The sequence below is a fragment of the Vidua chalybeata genome, chromosome 13 (assembly GCF_026979565.1).
Source record: "Vidua chalybeata isolate OUT-0048 chromosome 13, bVidCha1 merged haplotype, whole genome shotgun sequence".
Classification (NCBI taxonomy): Eukaryota; Metazoa; Chordata; class Aves; order Passeriformes; family Viduidae; genus Vidua; species Vidua chalybeata.
Genome location: NC_071542.1, coordinates 14,356,130 through 14,371,866, shown reverse-complemented (window position 1 = coordinate 14,371,866; position 15,737 = coordinate 14,356,130). Strand labels below are relative to the sequence as shown.

The window sequence follows — 15,737 nt, the reverse complement described above, 5'->3', positions numbered from 1 at the left end:
TATAATCCAAATGTCCATAAGAAAAGACTAAAATTCAATTAAAGTCATAACATTCATTAATTCTGTAGCACATTCAATTCTGTTTCTATGCAGAGTCAAAGACTTTAGGATCAGTCCTTCACTTCTCCATTATCAAATCAGGATGGCTCAGGAAATTTGGAACATTATAAACATCTCTATATCCAGCATATTGTAATATTCATTTGGCCCTAGAATTTCATCTTGGCAGAAGCACCGAAGTTATCACAGATGGGTATGAGGTTTTTTTCTTTATAAATATTACAGAGCCATTAATTAAACAGGGGAAATTAACTGTGCCAGGCTGCACTGCAGAGGGACAGGAAAGCACAGTCACCATTGGCCAGCGTCTCAGACTGAATGTGGCACAAGTGCTCACAACATCTAACTGACAGCAGAGGTACTCTGGCATCAACATTACTGCAGGTTTTAGAAGATATTTCAACAATAAAAATCATTTATAGACATTACTGGTGTTCAGAAGCAATGTTCCAGGTAACATGAAGGATTTTCAACCTTTTGAAACAAACCATGGTGTTTTGGTTAAAGGACACAAAAGCTGTCCTCTCTAAGATGATTTCCTCACATTATCAACCCCCCAAAGACAACAAATTGGGCAATTCCTGCACATGCACTCTTTCCTTCTTGCCCTGTGCTGGGATTTAGTCACGCAAAGCCCCTTCCAGTTCCCTGTGTTCTCTTCACCCTCTGCTTACCACACAGATTTGGTCAAAAGATTGTCCCCCCAAAACACACTTGACACAAAACCCAAGTTGAACCCTGCTGCTGAAGAGAAGAGGATCTTTTTCTTTAAATTTAATGTAACTTGTGCTTGAAATGTCTAGGTTGCTCTAAAATAATCACAAACCCCAAAGTGACTTACTCTCAGTGCCACAGCATCTAACATCAAAGAGTAGGAAATGTGTGAGTTTTTAGCAAGTGGAGGTTTCTGCATGAATACATCATGAGAGGAATATTTTTATAAACAAGTCATCTCTGAAATGTTCTCCAGAACTAGTTTTAATTCTGCTTGTCATAAATAAATCTAGAAAAAAATGTTTTGGTATCCCCAGATCCTGCACCAACTTTTGGGTGAAACACAGGTCTGTCAAGAAGGTCATATCTTTGTACCTGATAGAAAAATTGCCAAAGCCCCCCCCCCCTACATTTCTCCTCTGTTTTTTTGTTATGTACAGACCTTTGCAGATTCAATACAGCCAGATTGCAAAGGCTGCTCTTAGGTTTATTATTCCCTGATCCTCTTTAAACAAGGGCCCTAAATTCATCCCTGGTATAAGAGCTCTGCTGTCACTCAACTAAGATGCAGGACATCTATTTTGAGACTCCCGTGAGACAATGACTTGCAAACCTCTCATTTGGAGTAATCCCATGTCCAGAACATCAGACAGCTCATGGTCCCAATAGAGTGTCCAGTGAGACCCTCTTCCTTCCAAACATCTTCATCTGCACCTCTCTCTATATCACCTACTGGCAGAACCTAGGGGACTGGTTTCAGTGAAAAATGCAGTTAGACTTTAGGATGGAGGTAGTTCATCAGCTAGGAAAGTTGAGAGGCTTTATGTATCAACTCAGGGGCAGGAATTTATGAATGACTTCCCACAAGTCCTGCAATAACAAGCACAGGGCAGAAAAAGCAGCATTCAGGTAGGAGCTCACATAGGACAACATGGAAAATATCAGACCAAGCTGGAAATCACAAAGGAAAAAAGATACAGGGTAGGCAATGGATCTGCCAGTGGGAGAGAGCTGGTCCAGCTGCCCAGGCTCACACATTGATCTGCTTGATTCCCAGTCTCTCACTTAACAGTAAATTAATTTGCTTTGATGAGCATTGACCCCTGGAAAAGCTTCACTGCAAACCAAATGAGCTTCACTGTTTTTATTTTTCCTGTCTCTTTTTTAGCTCCCTCCTTTTGCTTTTCTACCCTGCTAAGCCCTATTACTTTTGCATCTGCACTGATTGCCCAGAATGGGACCAAGGAGAAAAGCATCATTGCTTACCAGAACTAGGAAGTATCTCACCACAGCCGTTCACCAGCCATTTCCCCTCTTTCTAGCCCGCGGAGCTGCTCCTGAAAGGTTTGCCCCTTTCTGCTGGGATGTCACAAGCCGGAGATTAGAAGTAAATGCTCTGCAAGCCAAGGCGATCATCCCGCTGCGAGCACATGCAGGTACTGAAGCAGGAGCTATGGAAGAGTCCCTCAGCCAGCAGAGAACAGCGGCGCAGGCACACACCCCCAGCCACGGAGCAATGGGATGGGAGGGAGGAGGGAGAGCAGATGGGAGGGGGTGCTTGGGGAAACCAGGCAGCGGGCGATGCTGACATGACAGATGTGTTGACTTTAAGTTAAACAGGAAATTGAGGATGTTCGACGACGAAGGGAGGAAAGACATTAGCTCACATTAAAGGCAAAGACTTTCCATGGTTTTTTCCTTCTTTGCTTTCTCTCTTTCACCCAGGCTTTCTCCAGTGATTTCTAGCTCTGCCTTTACAGGCAGAAACAAGCCACGGTTGGTACTGACTCTGCCTGTGTGTCTGAGCAAGGCAGGAGCTGCCACAGAATTCCCCATCCTAGCAGTGAGTTGGGAGACTGTTCTTTTATTCCCTCTTAAATTCAGGCTCCCCTGACATTATTTAAACAGCATCCTCTGGATTATATGAGTAAAAGAGAGAATGCTGAACAGGAGAACACGGCTTTCAATTTGTCCCAGTTCTGGGCAGGGGAAAACACAGGGTCAAAATCCTGATTTAGCTTATGTAGGATAAGCAGCAGAGAGTGGAATAAATTGATTTAAATGCAGGGGAAATAAAGTGTCTTGGTGCACTCAACTTCCCCATGAATAAACCTGATCTTTCCACAATCCACACCAGGGTGACCAGGCTGTCTGGGGGATAAGAGCTGTACTGTGAGGGTCCACAGGTCCAGGGGGATGTAACTCCAGGGCAAGGTGGCTACGTGTCTAGACAGCAGTAAACTGTGAAGAGAACTGGGGGAAAAAAGCCCACTGATTTCTTAGCTACAGCCTGGAAAACTGAGTGAAGGAAGGCAAACCATACTGGCTTAGAGCTAGATGCCAGCTTCTAGAGATTAGGGCAGGAAGAGAGTGGCCCTGCCACAAACTCACAGACAGAAAATCAGCTAGGACACAAGGACTCTGTTCCTGTTTCATGAACTGGTCCTCCCTAATGGCTTTTTCCACTGCCTTTGGCTCAAGGAGGAAGAGCCCCCTTGTCATCCTTGAGGAGCTGGGTGTCAGCCACAGCCGAGCCTCCACAGTTGAGCCTTTTTCATTCATCTCCCCACCAAAGCTTTGTCCCCCAGAGCTTTGACCCCCACATGTAGAGGGTCAAGAATATCTCTTCTGTGGCATGAATGGGCCCCCAGGGTGAGATTAGTGATAGGACTCTTTTTTTTCTAGCATCTGTGCATTAGGTAAAGAACAGAAATCTGCTATGGGCATTTGCTCCATAATGGAGTGAAATATTCAGGTTTTGGTGCAATCTAGCCTGCCTCCCTGTTTGCATCCCATTCTTCCCCACCCCCTCACTGTCCCTGAGCTGCGCTGTTGGCCTCCCTTCAACATTTTAATGGAGTATTGACAGTGATCCATTCGCACTCCAAACAGATGAACCTGACTTGCATCCCCAGAATTGCATTTGCTGAGCCAGCCCAAGCAGGTGGGTTTGGAGCATCTCCTCGGATGGATCAGCTGCAGTTCCAAAAGCATCCCTTTTTCTGGTTAGAGAAACAGCTTGGAAAAGTCTAGCAAGCATATTACACTTTGGAAAACTGCTGCCTCGGGTCTCTTGTCCCTCCTCCTACCTGCTGCCACACTCCTTGTCTCTGGAATTATTTATAAAGCCCCATGTTCTTTCCTAATTGGGATGTTCCCTTTCGCCTTGCACGTCACTCCTGTGTCACTCTGTGTCTGGGCCCCTGGTGACCTCTTGGAGTGCTTGGCAAGGCTGGCAGCAGCCAAATGAGTCATCAGCCACCTGCTGGCATCTCCCTCCCTCCAGCCATTGCCCCCCTGGCTCCCACCGAGCCTGGCTGCAGCCGGGGAGGCCTGGGGGAGTTTAAAGCTGTCTAATCCCCTGGATAATTCATGAAAAGAGGATTACCCATTCTGTGCAGAGACTTTAACCTAAATATAAACCAGCCTTCCCCTTGCATTGCAACTCCTGTGGCATGGAGACGCTTTCCCTCCACTGCTTCCCCGTCCCATCTTAGGGGTTAACTCTGCTCTTGCTCAAATCTGGGACAACCTGGTTGTAACCCTACAAACCAGGGTTTGTAAAGCAGAGGTGAAACTGTGCTCTGTGAACACCAGCAGGATCAATGAAGACTCATCAAGAAGCACGTTCTCCCCCTAGTAAATGGCAAACTCCTTTGTTGGGGGTGTCAGGGAATATACTTTCTTACTGTATGTTTGGAAACCAGTGTCATGGTGCCATCAGAGCCTGACAGCAATGCATCAGCAGGGCAGAGAGAAGTGCTAAACTTGGATAACCCATGGGGGTTACAACAGCTTACCCCAGTACCTGGGCTCTGGTGCCCACCCTGGGCCACCATGAGCTGGGCTATCTCTGCTGCCAGAGGGTACAGCCAGAGAGATGGTGAAAAGGGAATAGTTAACATGTTACCTTTCCTGCTTGCATTCAGAGATGGAGGGATAAACTGATGCAGGAGGGATTCCTGATTAATTCAGCAGCTTCCTGGGAGACTACAGCAAGCTTTTCTCTCATTTTCTCTCTCCTTATTTTCTGGAGCTTGTCTCCTCACCTGCTTCTCATTTTTCCTCCTCTCCTCTTCCCCAGATGGTGAAATGAGGTCTGACCCAGCCACCACAGGCTCCCCTTTCCTGCAATGCCTTTTCTTTTTTTTTTTTTTTTGGCAGTTAAAGTCTTTACGGGACTTTAGTCACCGTAACATTAAAGCATTCATTAGCACACGAGTAATTCCATAATCTCTTCAGAAGAGAACGATTTCAGAGGTTCAGCTGGAAAATCAATTTGCCAGCTTGACGATGCAGGAAGAGGATTTTTCAAAGGCTGGCTTTGGCTTCCCCAGCAGGACTGTCATCAACCCTGGGACTTGGTGGCCAGGAAGAGGCCACCCACAACAGCTCTGAGGGGAGGTGGCAGGACCCAGGGGCTGTCATTTGGCTCAGGAAAGGAAGGGAGCTGTGGCAGTTGCAGGATGAGCCTCAAAACCAGACCTGTCTCACCATTTCGCCCAGCACTGTGCTGTACAGGTGGGACAGCTTCACCATGGGTGCATGAAAGGGATGCATCTCAAGCATCCTGCCTTTTCCCTGCAGTTACAGGCTAAACTAGACTTTTGCACCTCCTGTACCAAGTACCTGCCCATGTGCTCTTCCTCTCCTCATGGAATTTTTCACACTTTGACTGTGCTGTCAGAAGCTGGGGCCCACACTCTGCCTGTAAGCAGAAACTGGCAGAAATCATCTGCAGGTGCAAGGCTGACTTTAGGGAAGCATCCAGCCCTGCACTTGCAGGCTGGGGGCTGCCTCAGAACCTGAGTGGGCTTCCACCTCCAGCTCAGCTCAGCTCAGCTCAGCTCAGCTCCTTCAATCAGAAGTTGTCAGGTACCAGAGACTTTCATTTAAAGATGTGCCAGAACACAAATAGGTGCAAAAAGCTGCTTCGTGGGACAGACCTCTCAGAATCTGGCAAGCTGAAGTGGAAGGCTGTCTCATGTCAGCTGCTTTCTGGTTCTGGCTTTGATGCTCCCAAAGGGTTCCCCAGCACCCACATTATGCAACTGCAAAGTTGTGTTAGGAAAACCTAAGGTGTCCTTGCAGATCTGATCTCCAGCTGAGTTCATCTGACAGTGGTGGACATGCTTTTGACAGCAGGGCCATGAGGAGGAGAAGCAACAGGAGTTATTTAGGACCTCTTGGAACTCTTGAGACCCAGGGCCCCAGTGTGGGTGCTGCTACCTGTGGTAGCTCTCTTACAGAGAAGGGAGAATTCCCCTCCTCTTTCTGATGGAAGAGGTCTTTTCTACTGAGAATCAGAAGAAGCCATGGATGCTGCATCTGCTCCCACTTCTTCCTCCAGGCTGTCCTCTAGGAGTCTGACCATAGACATCCCACTGCATGAAGTGTTAGGGCCCCATGTCTTTTAGGGCAGAGGCACTAAAGTATATTCCCAAATGAGCAGCAGAGGTTGGGCTCAGTGCCTGGGGCGATCAGTGCAGAGCTGTTATATATTCAGTATCTGGCTAAGTAAACCAGAGAATTAAGCCTTTTCCTCTCCCTTCCCTTAAGTGGTAACACCAGGGACACAGAGGAGACATGAAACAGCAGTTTTTATGTCATGTCAGACATATGACTTTTTCTCAGCCTACCAGAAGCTTCTACTCTGACTCCTCATGGCAGGAGTCCCCCATAAGCTTTAGTGGGTGCTTACAAGTTTCCAACCTGAACATAGTCAGGGATCCCCCTCAGCACACATGGAGCACTGCATGCTCCTCCCCTGAACGTTATCACCATCAGGCTGTTACTCTTCTCCTTTTTTTTCTCGAGATGAGGTCATCCCTGACAAGTAATATCCTTGCAGGGCCACTTTTTGCCCATTATTTTTAATAGGCTCTTGGTGTCATGGATCATATTGCTGTAGTTTGACACATGTAATAAAATTTTTCCTTGAACCACACTTGTCCTCCAAAAGAAAAATAATCCCTGCAGAGATGTGTGCCTGGATGTGTTACAGGATGTGCTGTGGGCATGCACACATGCACGGGAACTTGTCACCACAGCACCTGCATCCCACCACAGCCACCGTGCAGAGAGCCAGCCAGCCCTGCCAACTCGCAGGTCACTGCTTTCTCTCAGCGGCTTCATTTAACCCTTCCTAAGAGGGGAGACTAACTGCAATTTTTATCTTTAGCTGCAGCTGAGCTCTCGTGGAGAGGAGGGTGAAGGGGGGACAATGGCAGGGGGTGCAGGACTGCTCGGGTTGGTGCGCACAGGCACACCCGCACAGCCCCGGGGTGCCAGCACCGCCACAGTCCCGCACGGCTCCGTGCGGACACCACAGCCCCTGTCCCCAAGCAAACAGCTTCTCCTCCTCCCTGCCAGTCCACCCCGGACGGAGCACGCACCAGGAGCGCTCCGGTCCGAACTGCTCCAGCCCAAGTTAAAACTCCACAGCGCAGCAGCTCCTGGGCTCCCGGCAGAGAGCGAAGGCAGCACAACGGGGCTGCTTTAAATTGTTCCCAACTGCCCTGACCCCTTCAATCTCATCGCACTGACCTGGCCCCTACAGCTCCCACCGATCCATCCCAACTCAGCCACCGACTCTGCGCCCTTGCGCATCTTCTTTTCCAGCGGCACCTTTTGTTTTAATTTCTTTTCCCTGCCCGGCACCGAGCCCCCCCGATCCCGGGCTGCCAGCTGCCCCCTGTTCCGTGGGGCAGAGGGAGCGCCTGGCTCTTACCTTGTGCGGCCCCGGGGCGGTGCGGGAGGTGCGGGGGAGCGGCGGCCGGGGCGGTGCGGCGCAGCGCGGCTCTGCGCTCGCATCTCCTCTAGCACTGATGCAGTCCTGCCAGGCGCCGCATGCCAATGATGCAGCCCCGGGGATCCCAGCCCAGGAGCCCCAGCGCTGGGAGGGAGCCCAGCGTGTCCTACCTGCTTCCCTGCCGTCCCCAGCCCGGCTGCGGAGCCAGCGGGGAGGGAGCGTGCGGAGGCAGCCGAGGAGCAGCGGAGAGAGCGAGAAGCTGCACAGCAGGCAGGGAGAGACAGGCAATGCTTGTGTAATTTCATCAGGGTAATAAAATCCAACCCAGAGTCTAGTGTTGGAGCTCTCTAGCAGAGTTCTTCATTACATGAGGGATTTTTTTTTTTTTTTTTTTTTTTTTTTGTGTGTGTAATTGCTGACATATAGGAATGTTTCTAGCTGGAAGCAGAAGGGAATCCCAGCATGACTGGGCATCCTTCATCTCTCCACTTCATATATTAGACCATTGCTACATTTGAGACCCCTCTCCCCGGGATGGCTAGGGAAGGGGCATGTTTCAGACAAAATCCTGGGAAAAGCCTGTTCTGTTTAAAATTCCCTTGTGTTTATAATTTGCAAGCTCATTGCCAGAAGAGTAGCAGGAAATAGCCAACTGTCCATGCAATTTGGTGCTGGAAGGAGACCATGTGGACACAGCAGCATGGAATACAGTCTGCCCTGGAAATCCATCCCCATCATTCTGTGTTATTAAAAGAGATAAGCAGTAACATGAGGAGATGTCTTACTGAGGAGAAAAGCATGCAGCTCCTAAGAAAGCCTTCCCAGTGCACATGGGGGGCATGTCCACACTTGGCAACATCTCTCCATGCAGAGGTGCCCAAATTAGTCCAGATAATGAGAACAATATTGTCACTGACAGATTTTCATTGCTGCTTCTCCTAACCTAAAACTAAAGAGCAGCACGGATCCACAGGCTTTTCAGAAACAAAACAGGGGCAGATTTACAGGGCAGCATGAATTCCTTGTACTTGAGCAAAGAAGTGGAAGTGAAACCCCAGCCAGCCACCCTGCCTCTGTCAGCAGATGACATTTGGAAAGCCACTTTCCCACTCTGTGCCTCAGTTTCCCCTCCTGTAAGCCAGCACTGGCACTACTGGCCCCTCCAGGCTGTATAAGCACTAGAGATTGTCACTCCTTAGGCTTTTTCCAGGGTTCCTCCACACACATCCTCCACCTTTCCTCCTTGGCCTGTATGTTACTGCACCCCCTCAGCTCACCTGGTCTGAATCTCCAGCTCACGTGTGCTTGTACTAATTGACAGCATTCCAAATTGGGCCTCTAAATTTTCTGTTTATCTGATGGCTTGCTGATACAGTTCCTGTGACTGCACTGGTGGCATCACTGCCATACAGAAAACACAGTAGGTGATTAATTCAGATCTTTTTTTTTTTTACACCCACTCATAAAAATTGGAACTCGAATCTGAGGTTCAGCTTTATTCTCCCTTGCACAATACATTAGCTTAATTGCATTTTGTGTTTGGTACAGTGCACCAGTCACTTTGATGTGGGAGCACTTCAGAAGTCAAATTATTACCAGAACTCCTGCATATTACAGGCCAAGTATCAAGGCCTTGGCAAAGCTAAAAAGAGCCAGTCTATCACCATGCCACTGAGCATTGCTTGCTTGCCTGTCACTGCTTCTCTGAGTCCTCCAGCTCATTAATAGTTCAAATTCCTCTAATGACAGGAGCTCTGTTTGCAGGAGTCAGATCCATGCGTGGGTCATGCTCAGGAAGCACAGCACCCTTCATGCTCTGCTCTCCTGGAAAGGGCTCGGGGCAGTCCCAGCTCCATCCCAGGGGCTGTTGGAGGGAGGCTGCTCTGCCTCATGTCACCTTCCACTTGCAGGAGGGACTGGAAGAGAGGAGAGACATGGCAGGCTGGCCAAATGACAGCAGGGACACTGGGGGCTTGTCTCCATTCCCAGGAAAGTCCCTGCATCTTCCTACTGTTTCCCATGCAGCAGAGGTCTCATTCAGGTAAACTTGTATTAAAGCTCACTGCAGAATGAACAGAGAGGGAGGCAATAAACCTGGGAGGCGTTCTTTGCCAGTGCACTGTGATTATCAGAGTTTCTAATTACCTCTGCACCCTCCTGTGCTCTCTCTGTTAATCACTGCTGCCCGTATCCAGGTACCTCAGCCAGACAGAGCCACTTTCCGTGGTGCCATATGGTGCCAGCAGGAACCCTCATGGGCTGCCTGACATCCAAGGCAGCAGGATGGGAAGGACTAACATCTTTCTGTTCAAAAGAGCACATTAATGAAATCTGCAGCCATCTGACTGTCTCAGAGCTGCAAGGAGGAAATGGAAAACAAAGTAGAGCTGCAATGAATAAATACCTGGCATGGAGATGGATAAAATTATATAAGCTATTACATCCCAGGGAAATAGGAGACTTTGTAAAGGCTAATCATGAAGGTGTACTAACCAACATGACTACACAGGCAAATAGAGCTTGATCTAACCCCATGAACTCACTGAGCACAGTGCAAAGCTCACAGATCTACTGTGAAGCATGGTGGGATGGGAAATCTGGCCAATCCATGTGAATGGAGCAGAGACCCACAGTCAAAATCAAGCCATATTCCTCTTTTATCCCACCTCAGCGGTTTCTCTTTTGCATCCTTGCGTGAACCAGACACCAGGGACCCTTGCACTGAGGTGCAGAGCTGGGCAAGGCAGGGTACCCTCCCTCAGCAGTGCTCAGATGCTGTGGGGAAGGTGTACAAAGCAAAACAAGAAGTCAAGTGGTGAAGGAGCAGCCTCTGGGATGGCTCACGGGCTTTGCAGTGAAAGGAAGGTAATTAGAGGGAAAGCACAACTCTAAAAATGAACAAACAATGCATATTTCATGGCTCTGCCAGAGCCATGGCTTACCTGCCTGGGCACTTGCTGTGAGAGGCAATCGGTACCACAGGGTGCTGTGTGACCAGGGGAGGGTCAGCTCAGGGCTTTTAGGGTGGTTTTCAGGGCTGCCTCCACACACAGACACTCACACAAGTGTAGGGTGCACACAGAGCACTCACACACGCACTCAAGTGTCCCTCTCTCCTGCCCTGAGCCCTCCTGCACGATCTGCAAGAGGAGCCCCAGCTGACCTGTCCTTGGAAGTGTCCATGTCCTAACAGGAGCCAGGAGGAGCCAGCTTTAACCGCTGACCAGTCTGTCAGGGGTTAAACGAGTCTGAGCGGTCACGATTTGAGGCTGGCGGCTGCAGGGCGGTGGCAGCAGGAGCTGGGCGTTTCCACCTCTCCAAGGTGTGCAGTGACAGCAGCCTGGTGGCTGCTGCTCCCCACTGGTGACAGCTGTCCAGCCAGAAACAGCCCTTACCTCCCCCTCCCTCCACCACTTCTGCTAATGAAATTTGCTTACAAAAGCCAGAATCTGGCCTTAATAGAAGGGAAAGTCCCAGGCAATATTTGATTGCACCTTCAATTACACCTGATAAGCAGGATTAGTAATGAAGATAACAAATACAATGTAAAGAGCTATACAGGCATTAAGTCTGATTATTGGTATTGCTGCCTGATTTAGATAAAATGCATATGGAATCAATCTGCATATCAATAAAATAGCTGTCAGTCCTCTGTGCTGTGGGTTTGCTGTGAAGGGATTGAGTTGGCAAGACCCAAAAACGAGTTAGGAGGAGAGAGCACATGGCAAAGGGCCAAAGCCACACCATGCCACATTGCCTCCTGCCAGAAAGGGACATGGCTGCTGCCTGGTCTGGGGAAAAAGTCAGCTTGAAGTGGGGAAAAACGGGTTTTACACTGAATACACTGCAGCGTGACATCCTGCAGAAGTCAGGGTTTGGGTCTGTGAAAGGTGTCCACGCCCCCAGGTCAGATGGGGTGTGTGGATATACACACATCCCACTGGATGGGCCCTGCTGCTCAGTGCTGCTCAGGAGCACAGCCCCTTGCTGGCTGCTCTCACTCCTGCAGCACCAGCCTTGCCACCCACAATACCAATGAGCTGCAGAAAAGGAGAAATGGATTACTGAACGTAGGAGAAATGGGGCAAACACCTCAATGCATTTCATATTTTCCTCCAAGATTCTGAGCTTTTCTAATTAAGGCTCTGTTTCCACAAAGCATAATAAAACTTTTTTCCTTAAATTAGCCTGTTACTTTCTGCTTGACAGGAGCTCCTGACTATCATGGCGACCCAAAGGGCTGCACAGCTCCTGGAAGACCAGGAAATCCCAGCACCAACTGTGCTTCTGAACACTGTGACCCCATTACCTTCTCAGAGAGGTGGTTCAGGCTGCAAAACACAATCTGCATTTGTGCCCTCCAAGCCAAAGGGGCTCCTGAACTATCTAAAACCCACTGATGCTGAGATTTCAGGGCAAAAGTGCAGTCACTGTGGCAATATCAACTTACCTGAGCTGGAAAGCTGAGCTGGAGAGGCTGCACCACACCAGAAAAATAAGAAATTAACATCATGGTAAACATTTTGCTGAAAACTATTTGTGGCCAGCTTCAGTTTTCCAAGGAGCCACTGCTCTTAAAAGGTGCCACTGGCACGTGCTGTGACAGGCCAGGGGATGTGATGTCAGCTGCCATCCGTCAGCAGCATCGTGGCCTGTGAGTGGTTCAATGTGGGGACGAGGTGCTTCAATGTCTCTAATCCAACAGAAACCATTCTGTAAGAAAGTCCTGAGAGAAAAAGAATGGGGACTTTGGCAGGTCTATGTGTGAGGGCCAAGCTAATGAGTAAAGCAAGACATGTGCTGACAGCACTGGACTAAATACATCACCTAAGAGCTGCATCCTCCAGGTTCACCCTACACATTACTATTTTTTTTGTCCCTCTTTCCCCCTCTCTTTCTCTAATGGTTCTGTTCTAGGTTGAAAATCCCAAGCACAGAGAGCCATTAAAGAGCAGCTCACGCATCTCTTCCCCTATTTTCATCTTTCAAAATGAAGGAATATATTGTCAGGTTAACTCTGACTTCGCAGAGCTCTAATGAGTTAGTCAGAGTTTATTTATGGGGAAAGGATGAATGGTTCCCTACATGTTAATAGCACAATCATCAGCAAACCCCTCAGCATTAATATTTAATGTCCTTTGCTATGAACATGCCTGGCTGTTATTCAGAGAGGGCTGAGTCAAGAGAGCAGAAGCTGCTGGGAATTGAATAAGCATTATTTGTGGGATTTCTCTGAGTGGAAAATGGAAAGTAGAAAAGGTGTCGTTTTTATGTGTGGCAGCTCAATTGTCAAGAAACTGCATTTCTGGATAGTGTATAATACATGCAAGGAACTGCTGCAATGGAACTCTGTGGCTTTTTGCATTACCTGATTTCTTTAATGTGTAGGTATTAATTGTTAGGTTTATTAACCTTTAACATCCATAGCACAGTATATCTCCCATCTTTTATCTAAATTTGCTACAAGTTAGACAACAATGTAAAATAAAGATGTGAATCCTACATCATTAGCACTTCTTCTATATACAGAGACAAATATATTAAATCTATATATAATATTAAACAAATATTAATCTTAAATCTGTTCTTCCTGTGTACCCGCTGTGATACAGCTGCCAGTCACAGATGGTTCCATCCTGCTCCCCTGTACAGAACAGATATCAATAGTGTTTTTCCAGATAGCAGAGCTATGCCTGTTCTTCAATTTAAATTGCCCATAAATGCTCCATTAGCAAAACCTTTCCATATTTCCATGATTACTCTGTAACTACAGCAAATGGCCTAAGCCTGGTGTACAATATTCATTTTATCTGAGTGTTTTTTCAGAACACTCTGATAGATGTGGGCATCTAAGGGATAAGAAAATGTGCTATATTGCATTACAGAGAAATTAAATACGAAGCTGTAATTTCAGATGCAAAGGCTCAGGTTCCAGCTTTTTTCTTACTTGTCTGGAAGAGTCTTTATTCTTGAAGCTGTGCTTTCTGGGGAATTTCCTTGAGGGAAGCAGAGGGGCCTCTCCCTCCTTCAATAAAAGGCAGAGAAGAAAGAAGCTTTGGTATTTTCAAACAAAGTCACCTTAGCTGTTCACTCATGTCTTTGCTTCTCATCCTATGCACAAGGCTGCTCGAAGCTGGATCAGAAGGGATTTCAGTGAGTTTAATGTGCACAGGACAGAAGGCACCACAGCCAGGCTGCTTTCCAGCAATGTATCTGCAGGGGGAAAGGGATGGGGAGATGTTTTCATAGAATGCAACTGGAAATCGTGTGGAGAAAGAAAGAATTGCTGACAATCCTATGAACATTTCAGGTATTTGCACCACTGAGTTGTAACTTTGTGGTATCACCGGCCACCACTGAGGCTCGACGTGAACTGGTCACTGGGCAGAACCTAAATGTAACAATGGAGAGAAAGGGGAGCATTTCCCCGAGCAGAAGCGAAGGGGAGGCGGAGGGGAAGCGGAGAGAAGCATCGCTCTGAAAGCACAGGGAGAGAGAGAGAGAGAGCGAGGAGCCAGCGACTGTCCGACGGCCGCGCTGCAGCGCGGAGCCGCCTGCGGCAGGGGGCAGCAGGGAGCCGGACGGACGGACGGACGGACGGACAGAGGGACAGACGGCCCCTGCCATGGCCAGGGCACCCAGAACTCCACACAGACCTCGGGAAATTCGTCAGCCTCCTAAATAACTCCCGTCTACCAGCAAAAAGTTAAAAAGAATGCAAAGAGTCAATGAAGTCACAAAATCTACAGAGCGCTTGGTGTAAAGAGATGAGATAGCAGCTGGCTGATGTGCTGGCAGCACCACGCCTCCGAGGCAGCAGATAGGCACAAGTGGTTATTTTTTATTCTGTAGTTATTTCAGTAGTTCTGTCCTAGCACCCAGGTGTCACAGGTCCCTGGGCTCACCCCTGAGGAGTTGCATTTGCCTTCACAAAGCAGCCTAGAGATCATCTGCAAGTGTGGGCCAGCAGATGAACTACTTTGAAGAAGAAAATGGAGATTTGCTTTCCTTCTTTCAGCCTGATTTTGGTATAATATCCATGCTCTATAATAGCAATGTTATATACAAACAAACATAATGATGTTGCATCTGTATTCATGTCTGCATTCCTGTTACCTGCAGGTCCTTCAGGAAGCCACAGATGCAACTTTGCATTTGCTGAGATCCAAAGCCCCACGATTTACTGACCTTTTCCCAGTTCATGTTTTCCCTCTCCTCAGGATCCAGCTGAATGCCAGTTGCACATGCATGTGTGCCTCCTAACAGGAATTTCCCTAGAAGGGATTAGATAGGGCCCCCCTTCATACAGCCCCCAGGGTAAAACAAGGAAACCCTCAAGCTTTTGTCTTTGCAAAGTGTGTGATGGCTCTTTATTTGAGTTCATGGAGAAAACACACATTTTGGGAGTTGCATGACTCGTGTTTATGTCCTCTGCAGCTACATGTAAAACCACAGTGTCAGAGGGTCTCATCAGGCTGTGTGACAGGTCAGCATGTGACCTCAAACACCACTGGCAAGACACACGGGGTTCAATATTCCCAGCAGGGATGGGCACACAGGCTTGCTTGATGATAATAAAGATGCTTTTGTGTTGTCCAGCTGGAAGCAGGAGTGACTGGATGCCCCATGAGAAAACTGGCTCTCATGTGATTTCCAGATTGTTTTTTTCATATCCCATAATCTGAAATCACATTAGAGACAGGGCTCAGTCCTGCTCTGAGTTCCTGGGCCATCCACTGGCTCGCTGCTCCTGGCCCAAGCTCACATAGATGGCTTCTCTAAACACAGCTGTGCAGCACCACTGTAGAACAACAGCCAAGTATCCGTGTTCAGTGGAAAACACAGAGCTGGAATGGTTAAGCAACATGCAGAAACCTAAACTGAGTAGCTGAGATATGCCTGAGTACCACCTGAGTGTGATGGGATTGCCAGGGCACTGCAGATTTAATTTCTGGCCCTCTTTTGAACTTCAAGCAATTCAGTGCATGAATGCTCAGAGAGGTGGGAATGGTGCTGCAGAGCAGAACAGGGACACAGAAGAGATGGGTGACACTGTCCACCACGGGCAGTGCCCAATGCTCCTGTTGCTGCTCCATGTCCACAGTGTGAGAGAAGACAGACATGAGGCAAATGCAAACTCAACTTCTTTTTACTTTTCGCTCCCTCTGTAAGCATCTAAGCACCAGTTACCTTCCTGGGACTACTGGCTCCC

At 48.2% G+C, this 15,737-nt stretch overlaps 1 protein-coding gene across 2 annotated transcripts in view; it reads right to left on the bottom strand.

Annotated features, from left to right (window-relative positions):
• SV2B (synaptic vesicle glycoprotein 2B) overlaps nucleotides 1-10,752 on the bottom strand; it is a 67,973-nt gene extending 57,221 nt beyond the window's left edge. The window contains exon 1 of one of the 2 annotated variants that reach the window (XM_053954963.1): nucleotides 10,689-10,752. The gene's annotated coding sequence lies outside the window, so the exon portion shown is untranslated. Of the gene's footprint in view, nucleotides 1-10,467; nucleotides 10,617-10,688 lie in introns of those variants that run through there. The other variant, XM_053954965.1, reaches the window with a different exon arrangement.
• Nucleotides 10,753-15,737: the final 4,985 nt, after the last annotated feature.